At 41.0% G+C, this 21,877-nt stretch overlaps 1 protein-coding gene across 2 annotated transcripts in view; it reads left to right on the top strand.

Annotated features, from left to right (window-relative positions):
* PTPRT (protein tyrosine phosphatase receptor type T) overlaps positions 1-21,877 on the top strand; it is a 477,129-nt gene that overhangs the window by 208,696 nt on the left and 246,556 nt on the right. The gene's annotated exons all lie outside the window — the stretch shown is intronic.

The following is a 21,877-nucleotide window of genomic DNA, read 5'->3' as shown; positions in this document are numbered from 1 at the left end:
TTGCTTTCATATCCTGCATGTGAGCTCCCAAAGGTACCTGGTGGGCCACTGTAAGTAGCAGAGTGCTGGACTAGATGGACTCTGGTCTGATCCAGCAGGCTTCTTCTTATGTTCTTATGTTTGAATGAGTAATGCACACATTTGCATGTAATTTCAGGAAATCCCCAGTCCCCACCTGGAGGCTGGCATCTGTTACATGGTATGAGAGGCAAGTTTGGTATAGTACATGGGGTGCATCAAACACTCACATTATTGTATACATTTTAAGAAATGTTATTTAATATTTAAATATTGTTAAAAATAAATATATTTCCAAAATTTTATCATTAAAGATTCAAAAGCGCCACGAAAAACAGAGAAAAAGATAATTTCTGTAACTTCCCAGGAGGGGAAAAAATGTTTTTGTAATAGCCTTTTCAGTAAGATAATGTTGCTGTCTATTAATTAATTGTAACCAATGACTTCCTTTCTGAGTGGGAAGTGTTTATATTTGTGATAAAGAAGTCCCTTCAGTAATTCATGTAAGTAATTTTCTTTTGTTGCATGTTTTTATTTCTTATTAGCATTAACTGTTTGACATAATCATCCTTTTTGCCAGGACTGTAGAGTTGTTTCTTGCAAACCAGCCTTGTACAAATATTTATCAACTGAAAATTGCTGACATAATAATGGCAGAGGATTTTTGTCAGCAACTTCTTTAAATGGAACTGCAAACAGGAGAATCACATGGAAACACATCCCCAGTCTAGTAATGCCCCTGCACTATGAATATTTTAAATCACTTGCTCAACAATAAAGTCAGGAATGCAGAATCTGATATAAAAAAAAATCAGTTTTCGTTAGTATATCTAGTAGGTGTGTATGAATATCCAAATACATATCTATGCATTATTCTATTAGAATAGGTACTTCTGTTTACTAAAGAAGGAGAATTGCACTGAAATTAGGCTGCATGAATCACACTAATTGTGTAGCGGGTCCTGAAAAACTTGTGCAGCGATACAGCCTTGTAGAGAGCTAAGTGTTATCACACCTTCATTGTGCTTAGATTTCCAGGTGGATGTAGGAGTGTGGGCAGAGAATACAAATGGCTGCCTCTCTAAACATGGCTAGTAGCTTTCTGATTCTGCTCAGCATATCCTCACAATCTTGCTTCAGTTAGGGTCAGAGGTTCAGCTGGTGGAGGAGAGCTTTTTCAGCTTCTCTTCACAGACCTTGGAATGCCCTCCTTCAGGAGTTGACTGTTTTCCTAAAGGCCTTCTGGATGGCTTTAAAGACCTGCCTTTTCCAAATGGTCTTGAAGGGTTGGGGGAGAGAAACTATTTTGAATGGCTGAACTGGCATGTTTCACCTTCTTATCCCAGGATATATTGGCCATGGGGAAAATGCCAAAGAAACCCAAAAAACCAATTCAGTTCTGCAGTGCAACCACTAGGGGTGCTGGGAAATCAGAGCACAGTTGGAAAGTAGAGCACTGTAAAGAGAATTCTCAGATCCTGCTAAACCGATCAGCCAAGCCAGCATGTGGGCCAGGAAAGACCAACCAGGACAAGCTACAGTCATTGCTGAGATAGCTTCTTAATAAGATTATTATGTCCAGGAACAGAAGAACAGAAGTTAGAATTTAGCTTAGGCTGTTTCCACACAGCGGCGGAAACAAACCTCCACCAGCATAAATTATGCAGGTGGAGGCTCAGGGACTGTTCGCACCGTAGCGTGCAAGGAGCCCCGACTTTCTCCCTAGCCGGAGAGGCAGCTCCACATGGAGCTGCCTCTCCTTCGGTCCCCTCCCCTCCCCTCTTCTTCCAGCGTTGCTCTGGAGGGCTGGAGGGACACGCCCATGCTATCCTCCCACCTCCAGGGGTCGGAGGGCAGCGTGGGCGTGTTCCTCCAGCCCTCCAGAACAATGCTGGAAGAAGAGGGGAGGGGAAAAGCGGCGTCTTCCCACCAGTGCAGTTTGCACCGTGCTGGCGTGAAGATGCCGCTTTTCAAAAACCTTGCTTGTTGAGCGAGGTTTGAAAGCGACACCTTCGCGCAGCTCGGGGGTGGTCAGGATGGCACTGCTGCGATGCAGCAGCACCACCTGTGCAAACAGCACCCTAGGGACAGCATTTTTTCCATCCCTAGGGTGCTGTTATTTGGCCATGCAAAAACGGCCTTAGTTTCCATTGCAAATAACACTTGGTGGGGGAGATGATGGCTGGAGATACCCTGGGCTGGAATGTTCTGATTCCTTTCATTTTTGATCCTGGAACTCGCACAATCATCTAATTTTGAGATTCTTCGTTTTATTTTCTGAATTATGCCCACCATATTTTATCACTATAGATGCATATTAACATCTAGCCAAATTGTTTGGTTTGTTATGATGCTTGGTTTGGATCATGGTCGTATTGGTGGTGAGATGGACTCTTTGGCTGGGGGCCCATGATAGTTCTCAGCAGCCAATGGCACTGGCAGTGAACTCTAAATTACAGTTTAAATCGTATTGAAATAGATGAGTGAACAATCACACCCTAGCATATAATGCACAGTTCTTTGTGTGTACTCAAACGTTGGTGTGCCAGCAGTTTTTGGAGTCTTTGTGTCCCTTCCCCCAATAAATTTAATCAATGTGAAAGAAATACACTATATATTGTCTTTAGATATTTACTAGTACTATTCTTGTAAAATATAAGTACATATGGAACCTAAGTAATTGTTGTCCAAAATGAAATGTACCTGGTAAGATGCATTTCATGCACCAGTTTCCATTTTAATATCAAACTGCAAGATTAAGTATTCCCACTTTGCAAGCCTGATTATCAAGAGCATGTACAATCCCACCTAGAGCAGGAAAAATTCTATATGGTTGAGCTAAGTAATCACTTATCAATAAAACATTATTCTCTTCAAGAATTATATAAATATACTCTTACAGGAATTGGGATTGGTTGAATCATTCTGTTGACTGCCAATTCAGTAATTTGTTGTTTAGTAATATATGAAGTGACCTCTTGTATTGGTTTTTAAATTTTAGTTGGTTTGTACTTTGCAGTTTATTTGTTTGTTTCATTTGGTGCCTCTGCTTCCTTGGGCAGATTCACCAGTTGAATTTTTTACGTGTAAAAGATGCCTTTGTCCCTGACCAAGTTTCATCTGTGCTACTAGCCTGGCAAGAGCTGTGTGTTGTGTGTGTGTGTTTTTCTAAGTGTTTGCTGTATATTTAGCTGACAGAAAAACAAATGTTTTGTCCAATGCAGATTGCACAACAGAGAACAAAGCCATAGCTTTGAAAGAGAAACATTTATCAAAAGAAACAATTCCCTTATTTTATTTAGGTTTTTTCCCCCTGTGTAATTTAGCACAATAGCAATTATGAAGAAACGCTTCTACATAAGGGACTGTTTCCACCACCTTCATTCTGAAGCCTCATTATATATGTGTTTGGGTTGTATGTTTCACCATCTAGAGGTTGCATATGAATCGAATAAAATCCCATATGAGTTATAGAAGCTGGCTGAGTCTTAAGTATTGATGATGCTGTCTGTGGAAAAGGCCCATAAAGATTTTTTTTTAAAGTTGCAAATGAGTTCTGTTTTACTCTTTGCTTTCTGGCTGCTGAGAAATCTGCCATTTAGGAAAGGCCAATTTCCATTAACATCAATCACCCTTTTATAATTAATCCTCAGAATAGTGAATAACATATATTCCCTTCTCAGTGCGGAAAGAACACCCAATTCTATGAATATATGATGGATGCTTTTAATAAAATCAGTAATTATATTTTACTGCTGCTGGTTGCTGGTTTATTTTTAATTGCTCTCTTTGTTCATAAGTTGTTAGAGAACAATAGAGTGTTAAATATGACAAGGATTGAACTATTTTTAAAGTTTTACATTATACAACTGTAAGTAGGTTAATGAAATACTGATATGTGCAGCAGGGGAGGTGTAAAATGTATTGAGGAGCCTTTAAAAATAATAATAATAATAATAATAATAATATACAATCTGAAAATGCTCTACATGGAACCATGACAGAGACACCCACACTAGATGTCTCTTGTGTTCACTGTAATTTTGTTCATATCTAGTGTTACAGGGAAAAGTTCCAAGGTAGACTTTCACATAGGATCTTACATGCCATATCAGGTGGCCACAGGATTCAAAGTCTGATTTTTGCCTCAGATGCCATGAGTATAGCTGCTCAAAGAGTTAGCTGAGTAGCTGGTCCTTCAAGCCAATGGATAAATAAGACTCTGAAGGATAAAAAGGGAGGCAGAGATATACTGGTGTTTCCTCCTCCCAGGAGTCACTTCAGTTCTTCAGTGGATCAGGACAAATTGCTCTCTGACATTAATGTTGGCAATTCTACTTCCTCAGATCCAATGGGAAGAAAATGTGCTTTCCTCATTTTTCACCATGCATTGGCATTACCTTTTACCAAGCAGGTGTGAAGGTGTAAAGGCATCCACAGCCATTTACTTTCTGGTCTTGCTAAATGCCACACCTCGAGATCTGCTAGAAATGGTGGGTGTGAGAGGAGAATTCCACTTTTTCAATTCCATGCAAAATGTCTGTGCAGCCCCCCACCCACCCCCATAGTTTTTCTAAACTGAAAAGTACAAGTTTCTTCATTTTTTTTTCCTTACTGGAAAGATGCTCTAACTTCTTGATCATATTGTTGCCCCCTCCAATTTCATTTTTGGGATATAGTGACCAAAACTGTACAAGTTACTCCAAGAGGAGAAGAGTTTGGATTTATACCCTGCTTTTTTCAACTGTAAATGGTCTCAAAGTGGCTTTCAAACTCTTTCCCCATGGTACACCACGCTAGGTCATTTCAATATGGGATTTGTTATTTTAACCATTTCCTCTGCAGAACAGAGTTTGCCTTTTGCTGCACAGTGAGTCAACATTTCTGTTGAGCTTTCCACTACAGGCTCAAGATCTCTTTCAGTCTTGATGTCAGCAACTCCAGACACCATCAGCATATATTTCAAATTTGGATTTTTAAAATTCTATTATGCATCATCTTACAGTTACCAACAATGAACTATGGTGTTGCCCAGTCACTCAATTTAATCCCCTCATGGATTAAAATTGGTTTAATGGCAGGGAGCGGAGAGTAGTTAAAAATGGCCAGTTCTTACAATGGAAGGTATTGAGTAGTTTATTTCTGTTACGGTATGTTTCCTCCCAATTAACCAAATTTTAATCCATAAGGGGACCTTTCTTGCTATTCCATGACCATTAACCTTACTCTGGAATCTTTCCCAAGTCCAAATGTGTAACATTTATCAAATCACTTTTATTCACATGCTTGTTAACCTGTTCATCTTAATCCTATTATCCTGATTATTTAAGAAGCAAATATGAAACATAATAGTGATTTGCTTGATGAAGGTCCTTCCTGCAAACATCAGAGATTGTGAGGAGGTTGGGAACTAAACCAGATTTTTTTAGTTTTTCATTACACAAACCAGGGTTGGGTTTTGTTTGTGTGTGTGCATGTGTGTGCGTGCGAATGTACAGTATTTTATTGTTGACAAAGGGAAGGAAGTACAGTGTATTTCTGTAATTGATGCTTGTCTCCCCAAGCTGTAGCCCTCATATATCAACATTCTCTCTCTGATCTTGTTTTTTTGGGGGGGGTGGGGGGTGGGGGTTGCATGTTTAGTTTTCTGCTGTTGTGTACAGATACATATTCTGTTTTTAGGTGTATTTAGGAATCAGACATTTGCTAGGCTTAAACAACTTCAAACTCCTGATGTGAGCCAACAGTATTTCTTTTTCTCATGCCTATGTTCTAAACAGTAGTTATAAGCCAGTGGCCAGTTAAGTTGACATGTTCACACAGGAAATGCTGGATGACAGACATCAGTCAGTCAGGATAGATTGTTTCTCTGAACCACTAAGACAAGAATATGATGGACAATACAGTGGAACCTTTTAAAATAAGCAGGTAAGTGTTTTTTGAAGTTGTTCCATTTAAATTCTTCATAGATTTTACATCCTGTTCTGATGTGGGTACCCTGAAGTATCCTAGCAAAAAGTCAAAGGAAAGTAGGTAGTTTTGTTCATGCCTTAAATTCTGGGGGTGGAGGTAAAAGTAAAATAAGTATAGTTTCATAAGCCAGGGTCTGGTACAAATTGCATGATCAAGAAAAAGGTTAGGTTAAACTTTAAAGAAGCTCAGAAAGCCACAAGTGTTATTCAGTTAAATTTGCACATGGTCAGGGGATGCAAGCGTTAACTCAGAAGGCAGCGAACAAAGGTAGAAACCAGAAGAAGGGAAAGGGCCAAGAGCAAGTAAGCTGGGAACAATTAGAGAAGGACAGTCAGTTGTGTCCTGTTCTTTGGTCCTCATTTCTCCAGCTCATCATCCAATATGATATCAAAGGTGAATGGTATAGATTGTCCTCAGAGAGCTGCCAGCTTTGAGTTCAGAGATCTCTGTGCCTGTCAATCCTAGGTCCCACAAGAAACAAATAGTCAAGAAACAAATAGTCTGCAAGAAACAAATACTCAAAGCATTTTTTATTTAACCCTGAAGCTTTAAAATATGACAAGCGGAAAATTAAACTACACCTTTTTAATTTGCTTTCACGTTTGAACAGAGCTCAGTAAAAATTAATTCATAGAAAAAGGGTACTAAAATCACATTGTTTAAGGAAGGATCCTGAATAAATCAGTCCAGGCTGTTCCACATTATTTCTAATCTACCCTACATGTGCTCACAGATTAAGGTGTAGGGTTGCCAACAAGCCTGGAGAAAAATATCCTGTCCTCTTAATGTGTGTAAATGGCTAGTTGAAGATTTTTAGGGCACAGAAGCAACATCATATATAGCAGCTCTCTTGAAGGGGCAGAATTTCTTTATCTAGGCTTGTCAACACCTATAAGGGCTGAGGACAGTGATGACACCAACATGTATATTATACTATTCTTTTTACTTTCCCATTGTTCAGTCACAGTACGTGCTTTAAAAAGCCTTATTCACACACTTCTGTCCAACCCCCAGTTTTCCAGTAGCATGATGGTTTGCCCCCTTTCTGTGTAGATGCCAAATGAGTCTATATACCGTATATACCGGCGTATAAGACGACTGGGCGTATAAGACGACCCCCCCCCCCCACTTTTCCAGTTAAAATATAGAGTTTGGGATATACTCGCCATATAAGAGTACCCGGCGTATAAGACGACCCCACACTTTACAGATGATTTCCCAGGGTTCAAAAGTAGTCTTATATGCCAGTATATACAGTATATGGTGTTTGTGAGTGTGTGTGTGTGTGTGAGTGTATAAATAGAAAGTATAGAGAATCAGCACTCATAACAGGCTGTTCCCATGAGAGAGAGAAAGCTGATCAAAGGGCTTCAAGGATCACCTGACATCCGCCAACTGGATTTCTATCCAGCCCATCTTTACTGCTGAATCTGTCTCTTTGAATAGCTCAGAACTATAGACTGATTTATCAGAACTATAGTTCAACATCAAGGATGTTGAACTCATTTGTTACAAGGGCTGGGTATGACATAAATGTGACTTGGTTGAGCTGGGCCTGGAGTAGGGGTGGCTGCCACAACTGGTGAACCGGCAGCAAGCTTGCCAGCCCAGATCAGCAATGTTGAGGGGTGGTTGCCTCAGGTGATGAGCCTGCATTAGGGGTGTGGTGACTACCTCAACTGGGGAGGTGGCTACCTTGGCTGTTGAGCCTGCAGTGGGGTGGGATGGATGCCTGGACTGGCAAGCTCACAGAAGGGTGGGGTGCCTGCCTGAACTGGTACGTGGGCTGGCAGCGGGCTTGCCAGGCCAGAGTGAGGGGGGGTTGCCTCATCTGGTTTGTGGGCTTGATAAACCCTCTCATGGGAGCAGATTCTGCCCCCAGGTCACATGTTTGACTCCCCTGGACTTTGTCAAAGAAAACCCCCAATTCATCAATCTTATCACAGGCTCCATTCTTCTCTCTGGGTAAACACGATCAATTATGCCAACTAGTTGGTCACAGAGTTTGAAATTCAGCATTCAAAATAAAAGGAAATTCTATTAACAAAATAAAAAAATGCAGATATGCTGTCACAGCAAATTGAGCACAGATCCAATGAAAAGCAATAAAATCACATATCTTCTAACCCTAGTCCCTGTATGTACTCAGACCAGTGGCCCGTCTAGTTCAGCATCCCGCCTCACACAGTGACCAACCTTAGGCAGGATATTTATTCTTGGAGTCGCAAGATATAAGTAGTTGTTCAGCTCATTTCCTCTGTGTGGGGGCTTACCTCATTGCAGTTCTCAGTGCCAAGATGGAACCCTGATGTAAAGATTTACAGTTGTCCCTTCCACATTACAGAAGTTAGGGGAGCAGCACCCCCCACGATCCAGAAAACCATGTAAAACCCAAGACGCAAAAATCACTTCAAGATCACTACAAGATGTCTCATGAGAGATTGCCATGAGCACACTTTGAACCACCATTCTTTTACTACATATTTAAAGGAAAAAATGTGTAGCTGCTCATTTATTTTATTAAACAATAAAGTGATTTAACATTTCCATTACAGAATTTTTTCATGCCGACTTGCAATGTACTGAAACCACCACTAGGAAAATCATGTGGAAGGGACGACTGTAGTTCTTCATGACTCAGCCAAGTGTCAGTGCAAGAAGGAGAACATTATGACCCCTCCTCCTCGGGGTCCAGATATTTTACCATTTCCCTTGTTTGCAGTGTGACTCTTAATATCATTTTAGAGATAATCACAGTAAATAGTTCTGTAGATTACAGTCAGGATGGAGATTGTTTCCTACAAGGAGGACTTTCTTAGCAGTAATCCCGTGGAACTTGTGCTTCAGAATTAACTCCTGTCATTCAGACAGGAATATATATCATGAGCAGAGGGAGTTTTCAGATGTTCACATTCCTGGGACACCATTGCACTTTGTATAATAGTTTATGATGGGTGAGAGAGAGAAAAACAATCATGGGAGAAAACAACAACAAAAATTGCTAGCTAGAAAATGTTTTGGGTTAAATTCAAATTAAGCTTTTAGATTTACTAAATATTGGTGCCATAGAAGATATTTTCCTCTGTGCTTACTGTTTCATATTCTGTGTTCAACAGGGAAGAACTATGCACATTTGCACTCCCTTTTTGTGTTTATGGCCAAGGAAGGTTCTTGACTGAAATGAGCATAGAAAAATGATATAGAATGGTGGAAGTCCTTTTTTTTAAGGCATTGATCGCTCTTTTGCAGTCACAATATTCTATGAGCCTTGATATCTTATAATTTAGAATATGTTTGGTTTTGTTTGTGTGTTTCCAGTCTGATTCCTTTTCAACACAAACCACTTTAAAGAGTATAATGGTCTTTCTTTTTTAAAAAAGGTGGTAGCATAGTCCTGGTGTTTTGCATGTTCAATTCCCCCAACAGTTTGAACATCTTTAAAATTGTTTCTACTCTGTTGTCATTACCAGGAGTTCTCTAGTTCCACAGTTTGATGGAATCCGTTATATAACCTCAGCTTGCTTATTGCAACATGATAATGAGAAATTATCCCCCAAGAACTTGCTGAGAGCAAGCAAGGAAATATAATAAATGTTTTATTTTAAAATCAATTGGCAGTCAGCATAGCACAGGTGCATCTTGTCAGGTACCGTATTTTTGTGTGTGTATGTGTAACTAATAGTTTGTTTACACAGTTGGGTGTTATAGGATCTACACCAGGTTTTGAAATGAAAAAGTCTCCTTTCTGTGTTGTAAGTTAAAAGTGGCATGCATTTGTTTATATATATGTGTGATTTTCTGGCCACAAAAAGGAACAGAATGACTTTGTGGGCAGGTATATCCCTAGGTTGTATGCATCGTAGAAGAGTGTGTAGATTCCTAGAACTTGGGACCAGCATCTTACTTTGTGTAGTCCCTATGCATCGTTGTCTACTGTGAACCCACATTACACCTCTAAGATTAAATTACACCTCTAAGATTTTATAATTTGGGTTCATGGTAATTTAAAACAACTATTGATACACTATTTCCATGCTAAAATATCACTTCAAAATAGGCATTATTTATGTATTAAAATGTTTATAATAATCCGGTTTTCACATTCAAGATTCAAACCAACTTACAAAAGCATGGCCATTAGGAAACACAACAATTCAAATTACAAAAAATTCCAAATCACCATATAAGTGCTGCTATCACATCTTGATACCATGATTGTACAAGTCCACTGGAACAAATCAGCTTTGCATTGTTCATAAAAACAGGACAGTGTAGAAGCACTCCTCACAGCCTCAAGGAGGGCATTCCAAAGAGCTGGGGAAACAGTTAACACAATTGTCAATTGGTCAAATTTGGTCTGTGTGGTTGGTTCTGCCTCCCATGGCAGCCATTTTGTAGTTTTGCCCACTACTGTATATCAGAATTTCAAAGGTTCTCATAGGTGCAAAAAGAATAGGGATTCCTGGGTTACAACATTATAAAAACATATCATAAAAAGTTCCTAAAAACCACTAAAACACAAACTAAAATAAATATTCAAAGCACATAAAACAGTAATTAAAACATGACAGTTAAGAACTGGCATCCACTGGGAGACTGGGGATGGCGGGGTGTGGGGAGAGAGAGAGATTTGCCAAAGCAGTGTTGCATGATGCCACAATATCACTTCCATCTGTGTAATTAGAAACGTTGTCACTGCTGCAGAATTCTGTAGGATTTCTCCTAAACTGTATGGTAAAACCATAGCATTTGGGGAAATCTTGAAATGTCCTGTGCCATGATAACATTACTTCTGTCTTTACAACTGGAATTGACATCACGGGACATATTTTCATTCTCTCATTTTCCCCTGGACCTCCCTATTAAATGGCAATGGGGTACAGTGGTCAAGAGCATGATGCAGGTAGCCTTTCCACTTGAGGCAGGAAGGAGAGATAATTCAGGGAATGCCAAAAAAATATTATTCACCCACATGAGAAAACAGTGGCAGCCAGAGTCTTGTAGTTTTGGTGCTACAGCTGAGAAGGCTCCATCATGGGTTGCTGTTCACCTAATCTTACTGGTCAGATAGGTTTGAATGGGAGTAGGTGGTCCTTCATCCTGATCTTCATAGCCCAGGCTAGCCTGATGTTGACAGAAGTGTTCGCTTTGTTTAGTACTTGAAGGGAAGACCACCAAGGAATATCGGATTCGCTATACAGAGGAAGGCAATGGAAAGCCATGTCTGTTAGTCTCTTGCCTTGAAAACCCTGTTAGGTTTCCACAAGTCAACTGCAACTTGATGCCATTTTACACACATATAGGTAGTCTTTCAGTTATGCTTTTCCCTAGCCATGTAAGGCTTCAAAATACCACCCTTGAATGTATTTGATGGGCTGGATAGAAATCAATTAAATAAATAAAGATCGACACTAGCATTTTGAATTATACTCATAAACAAATTGGGAGTCACTGTAGGTGAATCAAGATTGGAGTTATATGCTCCCTACCATCATAATGGGTCATATGTCTCATAATAAATCAATATGCCATATCCTAGGAGGTATTTGTTACACAAGTTCATTTATTAAGGTATAATAGCATTCACATAGTTGCTCCAACAAGCTAACATGGTGTCTCTTGAATGTTTGCTGTTCAGTGGGTGCTTTTAGTTCTGAGATTTTGGCTAGTTATTTCCACCCCATCCTTCGATACACAAAATGCAAATGTTGTCACAGATTCTTTAATGTATTTCATTTGGTTTCGTTAATATCTCCTCTTCATCTAGTCCTATAAATCTTCCAGTGTTAGATAAAATCTGACTAATGCATGAAAATTGGCAACTCTTCCCTCCCTCTTTGTCTCTTTTTCCACCTTCTGTCCTAGACATGATTTATAGAGTGTTCCACCAAATTAGTATCACACATGGTGCTTTGTTGCAGTCATTTCTTCACATTTGCATTGTGAGGTTACCGCATGGTAGGAGTAAGAAGCAAGATTTACTGCAAGGCTCAATGGCCTGTTGCTAATATATTCAACTCTAAATTGCAAAACAAGCGCTATGTAAGAAACATGTGTTATGTTTATGTTGTTTACAATAACTGGAGATAAAGGTGCTTCTGAGACATAGTGCTGTGAAATATGGGAGGAAATACCTCCATAAAAGACAGTCACAAGAAAGGAGATGAATTAATCAGAGTAGCCAGAACAGTTAATGACACTGCACTGTCATTGTACTTGGAAAATGATTTTACTTTTAGTATCTAGAAAATGGACAATATCCCTCTGTTTGCGTAATCACCTTTTTTGTCTGAAGATCTCTTCAGACTATGAAGGCTGCAAAGGAATGATCCCTACCTTTGGTAGAAAGCAAATGTCAGTATGTGGTGATGCTTGGGAGGAAAGGGGGTAGTGAGACTGGTCTCAGGTGGAATTCACTCTTGAAATGTTGGGTTCTAAGACTAATAAAGATGATGAAGAAGAAGAGTTTGGATTTATATCCCCCCTTTCTCTCCTGCAAGGAGACTCAAAGGGGCTTACAATCTCCTCCCCCCCCCCGCAACAACAAACACCCTGTGAGGTAGGTGGGACTGAGAGAGCTCTGAAGAACTGTGACTAGCCCAAGGTCACCCTGCTGGCATGTGTTGGAGTGCACAAACTAATCTAGTTTACCAGATAAACCTCCACAGCTCAAGTGGCAGAGCAGGGAATCACATCATGATATTTTCTATGCATACTGTGTTTGTGGGGTGGTTTGCCATTGCCTTCCCAAGTCATCTACACTTTACCCCCAGCAAGCCGGGTACTCATTTTACTGATGTTGGAAGGATGGGAGTCTGAGTCAACCTTGAGCCAACTACCTGAAACCAACTTCCAGGGAGATCAAACTCAGATTGTGAGCAGAGCTTTGACTGCAGTACTGCAGCTCACCCACTTTGTACCACAGAGCTCCTGCCTAAGAATTTTACTTTATATGTAATGAATACATAAGGATTAAGTGGATGTGAGCCCTTTTGTAATTTTGTTGTCTGCATTTCCTTCCCAGGAGCAATGTGCTGCAATTAATTAAGTAGTGTGTAAGATACAACTCATCAATGGCAAAACTGTTATTCTTCTTCTAAAGAGACTGGTGTTCTGTCTTCCAAAGCAGTTTTTTACAGCCTCTTATGATTGTTGTTTTTTGAATAGTGGTAATACCTTAGTCTCCTGTAGGTCAGCATGTCGCAAGGCAGGAAATTAAGACAGTACAAGGGGCTTTGTTACCCAGTTAATAGTGAGATAGGATTACCAGATACATGCTAATGGTGGGCAAACTGTGGGCAATTGTTGCAGTTCCCTGCTGATGTTCATCTGGTCAGCAGGCAGAAGCAGACTTGCCAAAAGGAGTATATGGTGATCTTTGTAGCCACTCATTGTCAACACTTCTGGTGCAACTCAGAAATGCTGGCTTCATACCAGGGTACACTCTAGACTTGCCTAGAAACTCCAGGGAGTTTCAGAGTGCCACCAGGTGCAATGCCAGTGCTTCCAAGTCACACTGGAAGTTACTTCATTGCAAAGTGATAAAGACCCCTCCACAGTGAGTTCCTCCCTTCCCCATCTTCCACTGATTGTCAGATCAAGCCTGGCAACTGACAGGATTAAGGGTGGAGAAATGGTGTGGGAGGGCATTATCACTGGGATGACATTACTTCTGGGAAATAACTGGAAACAACAGTGGTAACACCATTGCTGGAAACTCTATGGTAAAACTTTCTTCTATTCTCTGGAAGTGATGCCATTGTGCAAGTGATGCTGGTAAATTTTGTTTATTTTGATTTTAAAAATTTCTTTCCATTTTTAAATTTTCCCATGCAGCTGTTCCATGCAGTGGTAGGAAATGGAAATTTGGAATGGGGAATTACCTACCAGGACCAGAGGCTTTGAAGACCTAACAGCATGCCTGCTCTAGTCTAATTTGCTATAGTAACCTATAGCTAGCATGGAATTCTTGGGCAGAGGGTGAGGGAGAGAGAGAGAGAGAGACTAGATCACATCTACATTGCGTTACCCAGGACTACACATTCTCTCAAGGAAAGCTCTTTCATTATTCTTCTACTGCTACAGAAATGTCCTATGTTACGCTATTTCTTTTTTGACTGATGGACATGATTTTCTTTACCCCTCAGTGTTTTTTCTGGTTTATAGGAAGTGGTGGGATTGGGAATTTTGATTTTGGCTTTGTTAATAACAGTGATCGGCTTTGCCTCCCACTGCCAGGCAAGCAAAGGGGGGGGGGGCACAGAAGGCAAAGCTTGAAGCCAGGCATTATGTTCTGAATGAGAGGCTTCATCTGAGCAGCAAAGCTAAATGGAGACAATCAGCCATTGCCCTTCAGGTTAACTACCTGCTGCAGGAGCCTAATTGCAAGAAATTGTTTCTGTCACTAATGACACAGTACTGAGTGGGAGATGTCCATATTGCTTTGGGCTCCCCCAGTGCCCGTATTTTATGACCTCGTGGATGGCACTCAGCACAGTTTATTAATGGTGCAGATGCCCACTGATTAAATTCTGTTCCCAGCAGTAAGGTACAGTACAAAAGAAAAGAAAAAGCAATGAGCAAGATGCACAGAGTGATTTTTCAAGAGAACTATTTTTCACCTTCGCTCTCCCAAACCAATATGTAAAACTGCGGAAAGAAGAGCAGACTTCATGGCAAATATACTGAACTTCTCCCTGATGTTATGGCATCCGACCCTGCCTTGGGCAGCCTGTCATGTCAAGCAGGTGAGGGAAATGTGATGACGACAGGAGTAAGTTCTGCAGATACTATGCATGGATCGTGGGTACCAGATTTGCAGTTGCCATTTTTTTCACCCATTCTGCATTTAGCATCACATTGAAGGCACAGTTTAAATTTCATGCTAAAAACAAAAAACAAAAATTCCCCAAACTGCCTACTTATGGGATTCTGCACACTGGGTGTCAAATATAAACTAAATTCATGACACACGCAATGTTAAAAATTTAAGGACCTGTGGCCTCGGACCATGTAATGCATTGTGTTAATTTTGAACATGCAGATACCTGGGATCCTGCTTGCATAAAATGCTGAGTATGTCAAAGTTGTGCTCTTTTTGTTTGGTTTCTGGTCTTTACTTCAGGCCTAATCTATCTTGGCCCTCCTTGGTTACCCAGCATAGTTCAATATCATATTTTAGAAGCAAAGCAGGGTTGGCTGTGGTTATTATTTGGATGAGAGACCACCGACCACCAAGTAATTCCAGGATCACTATGCAAAGGCAGGCAATGGCAAACCACCTCAGTTAAGTCTCTTGCTTTGAAAACCCCTTGAACTGAATGCAACTTGATGGCACTTTATGCACAGAATTTGAACCTTCTAGGAATGGTTTCACATACCATACATCCATGTGGTGACTACTTTTTTTAAGGAAAAAGAGCACTTTATCTCATGGAATTTATAATCATAATATTGCTGCCAACCCTCCGTCCTTTATGCCTGTAGCTCCATGGTGAGGACTAGCCAGCCATGTGGTAAGCGCTAACAGATTAATAGCTCTCTCTGTCTCTGTGCATGAAATTAGAGATTTCAACCAGTCTGAATAGCTGCTTGTGTTTTAATGCACCTTCAGGATTAATAGGGATGCCAGCCTCCAGGTGGGACCTGGGGATCCCTCAGAATTACAGCTCATCTCCAGACTACACAAATCAGTTCCACTAGAGAAAATTGATGCTTTGGAGGATGGACTCTGTGGCATTTTACCACACTGCAGTCACTGTCCTCCCAGGCTCTGTCCAAAAATCTCCAGGAAGTTGCTCAATTTGGCTCTGGCCACCCTCCGCTCCCCCATCCCTCACCAGTGCCAGGGAGGACCTGGCCACTCTAATTAAGAAGCAAAAGATCTGTCTTTAAGGGCCAATGTGGACATACAGAGATTGTTTATTGGAAACAAAAGTTACTGATATGTATAATTTTGATGATAAAATAGAATGTATCTATTTATTGTTTCATGATAATGGTGAAAAGTAACAATAGATTGTAGTCAACTTACAGTGACCCCATAAGATTTTCAATGCAAGTGACTAATCAAGATGGTCCACCATTGCTATCCTCTGCCTAGTTAACAATGGTATTCTATGATGATCTCCCATCCATGTACTAAGGGCTGGCTCTGTTTAGCTTCTGGGATCTGGGGAGTTCTGGCCAGCCTGGGCCATCCAGGTGAGACTGTATATTGGTGGTGGAAAGGGCTGTGAAGTCACAGATGACCTATGGCCATCCCATAGGTTTTTGAAGGCAAAAAACATTCAGAGATGGCTTGACATTGCCTGCCCCTGCATGGCAACCCTAGTCTTCCTTGGTTGTCAGATTCTCAGATCAGCAACAACTCACTTGAAAGTTTTAAGGAATTTATTCATGACAGAAGAGTAACAGCAAAGAGAGTTCTGGCGAAAGGGCGCCAAAACCAGTGATAATATAATGTAGCATTCCCTACCCCCCATGAGAACAGAGTCATAGTTATGTCCAAAGGAAGAGGCTGGGAACACTTCTTCAGCTCAGATCTTCAAGGACGATGAGATTAGCACCTGCAAAAAGCAACAAGCAGAGAACAAAGCCATTCCCCAGCTCCTATCCACACTCTAGCGATGGTATCCTGACACTGGTGATCTACCATCCAAATTCTAGCCTGGGCTCACCCTGCATAGCTTCCGAGATCTGATGAGATCAAGTTAGCCTGGAACATCCAGGCCAGGGCAGTTATTTCATAGTAGCATTCAAAACAAAGAAGTGTTTAGGAACAACATTAACATGCAAAAGGATAAGGATGAATGGAGGTAAGTAAGAAAATGAGAGAAAAATAACTAAAAGCCCTGCATTTAGTTCCTCTTCGGGGAAGAGGCGGCCTATAAGTCTAAAATATAAATAAATAAATAAAATAACCAGAAGGTCTGCTGATTCTCCATAGATCAGTCTTTCACAACCAGTTGTGACTTGCCAAACTGAACAGATTGTAGGCTATCAGGTGTTTCAGAAGTAGGGACGTTGCCAACTTGTGTGATTACTGTGGAGTGATTTGAAAGCAGAAGTGGCTTTTAGGTTTTCTTGGTGCTCAGGACAAAATTACTGACATGATTTTTCCTAATGACATTTGATGCAAATATTGTTGTTAAAACAGGTGCCTGTTTTTGCATCAGTTGCACAGAAATGGTGTAGTTGTGTCATAAAATTATATTAAAATGGAATATAATGTGGAAAGACAAAAAGTTCACTGGAAATCTGACACAGAAAATGTACAAGGTAAAAAATGGTGTTGTGTGCTGAAAAATTGTGTGTGTGTAGTATTGATATTCAGTTTATCATACCCAGTTGGACTGCTCTATACATTTGATGGGGTTGCCTGGCCCAATGTATACAGTCCAGCCTTGCAATAGTGGGGCATCTTAAACTGAAGGTTGCTGTTGAAGAAAGGGACACAGTGCTTTTGGTGATTCCAAATGCTATTTAGGGCTATTGAGTACGAGCAGAGAGTAGAGGTTTGCAATTCTGTTGAAACTTCATGCAGCTCTATTTGTACTACAAGATACTTCTACTGTACAGAAAAAAAGTATATTTTAATTGCCTCCCTAAGTCAACTGTCGAAATATTTAATGTTCACATTTGGTAAACCCCTGTTGGTTAAGAATCTGTAATTAATAAAAGGATCTGGTGGGAAACAATTTCATATGTCAACTTTAAAAAAATAGATTGATCTTTGTTCTTATCTTTTTCTTTCTCCCCTAGAAATTTCATGCTAAGAATCTCTCTTTGATTAATTGTTTTACATGCCTATGCACTTGTGCTTCTACAGTATTACAAGAATCATGGGGTTGGAAAAGCTATCAGTCTCTGCATGAGAACTCTGCACTAGTTTAATTGAATCATATGGATTCAACATTGTTAGTTACATCTAGGCAGATACTCCGAACAGAACTTGGAAGAAGCATTGATCCTGATTTCAAGCCATTTGAAACAAGATTCTTAATTCCCTTGACCATTCTGAAAGGATTTTGTCATGTCTGATTCACAGCTAGTACTTATTTTCTAAACCATTGGGGCTCAGGCCTTGTCCATAAGACATGCTCTTTAGCCTAGACTCTTTCTTCTATTTGCAAAACTGTGGGAAGTCATCAAGCTCTGGTTCAGGGATGGTCTTAGCCATAGGGCAGCTGGGGTGGCTTGTATGGGGAAGAGGGTGTTCAGGCAGCAACCTGCCATGATTGCCTCTCTAGTATGAGAGAGTGGGCAGGCTGCTAGCTGGCTGGTTGCACAGGTGAATGGGCCCCACCCCATCCCAAAGGTAACTGCCTCTCACCACCACCCTTAGAGTTGTCACCCATGGATTGGGAAATATCTGGAGATTTAGTGGATGGAACCTGGAGTGGGCAGTGTTTAGGGAGGGGAAGGGAGTGGAGGGACATCAGCAGGATACAATGCCCTAGAGTCCACCATCCACAGCAACCATTTTCTCTGGAGGAATTGATCTCTGTAGTCCAGAGAGCAGTTGAAAAGCAGGCCCCACCTTGAAGTTGGCAACCCTGATTTCAAAGCTGGCCAATCTCGAGGTTCCATCCTCTTTGTACCCTGGAAAGGCCAAGATGGCACTGGCCATTAGTCTTAGTGATTTGGTATCAGCAAATCAGCAAAAAACCTGAAAAAGTCCAATTCGGGTAACCCCCCACCCTTCCGAGTTGAATACTTTAAAAACATGATGTCCGGGTTGTTGTGTTTTGCCCATCTAAAGTTTAAAGGGACCCTTCTACAGTGGCTAGCCACTTGGAGTCCCTTTGCCTTGATTTTTTTTCAAACCAGAGAATAACCTCCCTTCCAGTTTACTTACCTTAGCTGGGTGTCACTTCTGGGTTTTCTGGTGGGATCTGGGGGGCTGCTTAAAACCCAGAGCCCTTAGGACCGTGGTGGTGAACCTTTGGCACTCCAGATGTTATGGACTACAATTCCCATCAGCCCCTGCCAATTGGCCATGTTGGCAGGGGCTGATGGGAATTGTAGTCCATAACATTTGGAGTGCCAAAGGTTCACCACCACTGCCTTAGGGGATAGGGCGGTATAATAAATCCAATAAATAAATAAATAAATAAAACTTATCCTGCATTGCTGAGCTGAAGCAGAGCTGGCTGAGTAGTTCTCGCTTCTTCCTTCTCTGGCCTCTGTGTGGTTTCCAGGGCAAGAACTAGGAAAGCTCCCTGCAGATTCTCTTCTAGCAGGGCTACCTCTCTCTCCAGAATATAGTTTTTGCACCTTTGGGGAGGTGGGGGGGGGAGGGAGGGAGATGTAAGCTAGCAGTGTCCAATATGGTATCAGCAGCATGATCAGGGAAGGGTTTGTCCCCTGTGGTGTTAAGGTTTGTGGAGAGAACTTTTTAAATCTCTCTCCCCTCCCCCAACTTGGGTGTTTCTGCATTGCTGCCTTTGTCAAAACCATTATTTTGTGCATTATTGCTTCTGCTTTTCTTTAATTGTTGGATTTTTATTAGGTTTGCTGCTGTTTGAAGATATTTGATTAAGATTTTCTACCATGTCCTATGGTTGAATTTTCCTACAAGAAGTATCTTGTAGTACAATGAGAGATGTCCACTCTCATTGCAAATCATGGTTGTCATGACATTTGAAATGCAGAAGGTATTGTTTTCCCTATGAACTATGCTTCTAAACCTGTGTAAATTTACAGTTCAGGACCCTAGTGACAGGTTTTTTTAAAAGTCATGTACATCATAATGACAAACCAGTTTGCCATAAAAGTGGAATTTTTATGTACTTCTTAGTAAATGTGCCTATGTGTCAGTGTGTGCTTAATGTCTGGGGTCTCTGAGTTTCTGGGTTTCTTCATTACTTCCTTCTTCCTTTGCTTGCAACAATAGATAACAGAGGCATCTCTGGCCTCTCCATCGGGGCGGGGGGCGGTAACCAGATGGCTCAATGTCTTTCCCAAGACCTTGGGTAAAGGACTTTCACTTTTCTATACTTTTCTCGCTTTTACTTTATGTAGTTGGGGGCAGGGGAAGGAGTGGACAACAGAGGTGATAAAGCTATGGACATTTGGGGGGTGCCTTATAATTGGCTTTGCAAAAGCCAGGGGTTCACTATGATTTCAGAGTAAACTAGCTACCTCTGGGCAGAAGAAGATGGTTGAAGACATTCTGAGAAGGTAGACAAAAAGCCACGAAATGGATGGATGTGAATGTTCAGCCAAAAGGTTTATGCTCCTGTATTCCTGTTATCATATGCTGCTTACTTCAGACTGTACTGTAATTATTACAGTGTAATCCATAGGACCAAGCTCACAGAGAGAGAGAGAGAGAGAGAGAGAGAGAGAGAGAGAGAGAGAGAGAGAGAGAGAGGTGCCGGAATGTTTAATAAGAGCAGCAAATCCATTTTCCTAATCAGACCTAAGTTTCTAAATAAAAATGGTCATCCATTTTACAGCTCAGAACAGCACACCAGCTGCTCAACACATCTATAGTTTGTTCATGAGTAGACATGAAATGTATTGCTGCTTATTCTCTGACAGTTTTCAGATTCTCCTCATCATGCCATGTACTGCTTTTAAAGGACAAAAGACTATAGATTTTTCTTGTTTCTACAAATTCATGCTGAGAAAGAATGAAATTAGCAAGCAATATATTTTAATGGCACATTGAAACCAAGACATTATAAGTGAAAATTACATTTAATAATTTATTATGCTATTTGTGCCCATATGTGTATTCATAAATGGCAGTTGATGAATATAATATTGGAGGTTTACCACATACAGAGGATGGAAAAAAGATACAACTGTGATGGTACAGATGTGGATGATGTGTGGCCTATTACTTATGGAACACTGACCTCGGGCCTTTTAGCTGCGTGGGTGGCTAAAGTGTGGTCTCTTTGCATTTCTCTGTTTACACGCAAGGATGCCACCCTATCCTTCCTCGCAGCTAGTCTCAACCATGCCCCTGTTTCTTGGTTCTCTGGTTCCACCTCCCCTGCTCTCCTTCTGCAGAGGGCTTTTTAAAACTTTTTTTTAGACAAGCCTCTTTTTTACAAGCCACTCTCCCACAGCAGCAGCACCAGGGAGAGAGAGGGAGAGGGGAAGAGAAGGGAAGGGAAGGGAAGGGAAGAGGAGAATATCAACTCTATAGTATTGAGACTACTGAGTGTTATGAGATCTGTGCCTTTAAGAAGAGAACCAGGAAACACACGCACACATACTTTTGTGATTCAGTTAAAATATATGGAGGGGCCAAAAGTGGGGCCCTCACGCTGGTGCGCTTCGCACCGCGCTGGTGGGAAGATGCCGCTTTTGAAAAAAACTCACTCCCTGAGTGAGTTTCAAAGGCAGCATTTTTGCACCAGTTGCCGGGGGGGCTGAGCACAGTCAAGCTGTGTGAACAGCACCCTAGGGATGGTGTTTTTACCATCCCTAGGGTCCTGTTTTTTGGATGTGGAAATGGCCTCTATGATGGGAGATATTTACTCCAGAAGCCTTGGACCCCTCACTCTCTTTTGATGGGATGGCAAGGGGGTGGGGATTGTTCCCAGCACAAACCGGAAAGTAAGGTTATCACATCTGATCATTGAGCTAGGATTCCTTTGAAACTCTACCGTAAAATCATAGAGGGATTTTTCACACATGTTATTTCTGCATTTGTATGTTAGTATTGTGCTCCCCCCCTTTCAATATGTTTTAAAGTGCAGGGAAATATGCTGGTGATACAGTAATGTAATGTCAAAGCAGCCACTAGAGGGAACAAAACACATGAGGGGGGTGGGGGGTGGAATGGACACTCCAGCAACAGAAATGAGAACTATGGAAAAGCCAGAGTTTCAGTGGAATCCTAGAATTTTTCTTGGATGTGATGATG

This window comes from Sphaerodactylus townsendi, linkage group LG05 (assembly GCF_021028975.2).
Source record: "Sphaerodactylus townsendi isolate TG3544 linkage group LG05, MPM_Stown_v2.3, whole genome shotgun sequence".
NCBI classification, from domain to species: domain Eukaryota; kingdom Metazoa; phylum Chordata; class Lepidosauria; order Squamata; family Sphaerodactylidae; genus Sphaerodactylus; species Sphaerodactylus townsendi.
This window is presented reverse-complemented; position numbering and strand designations above follow the sequence as displayed.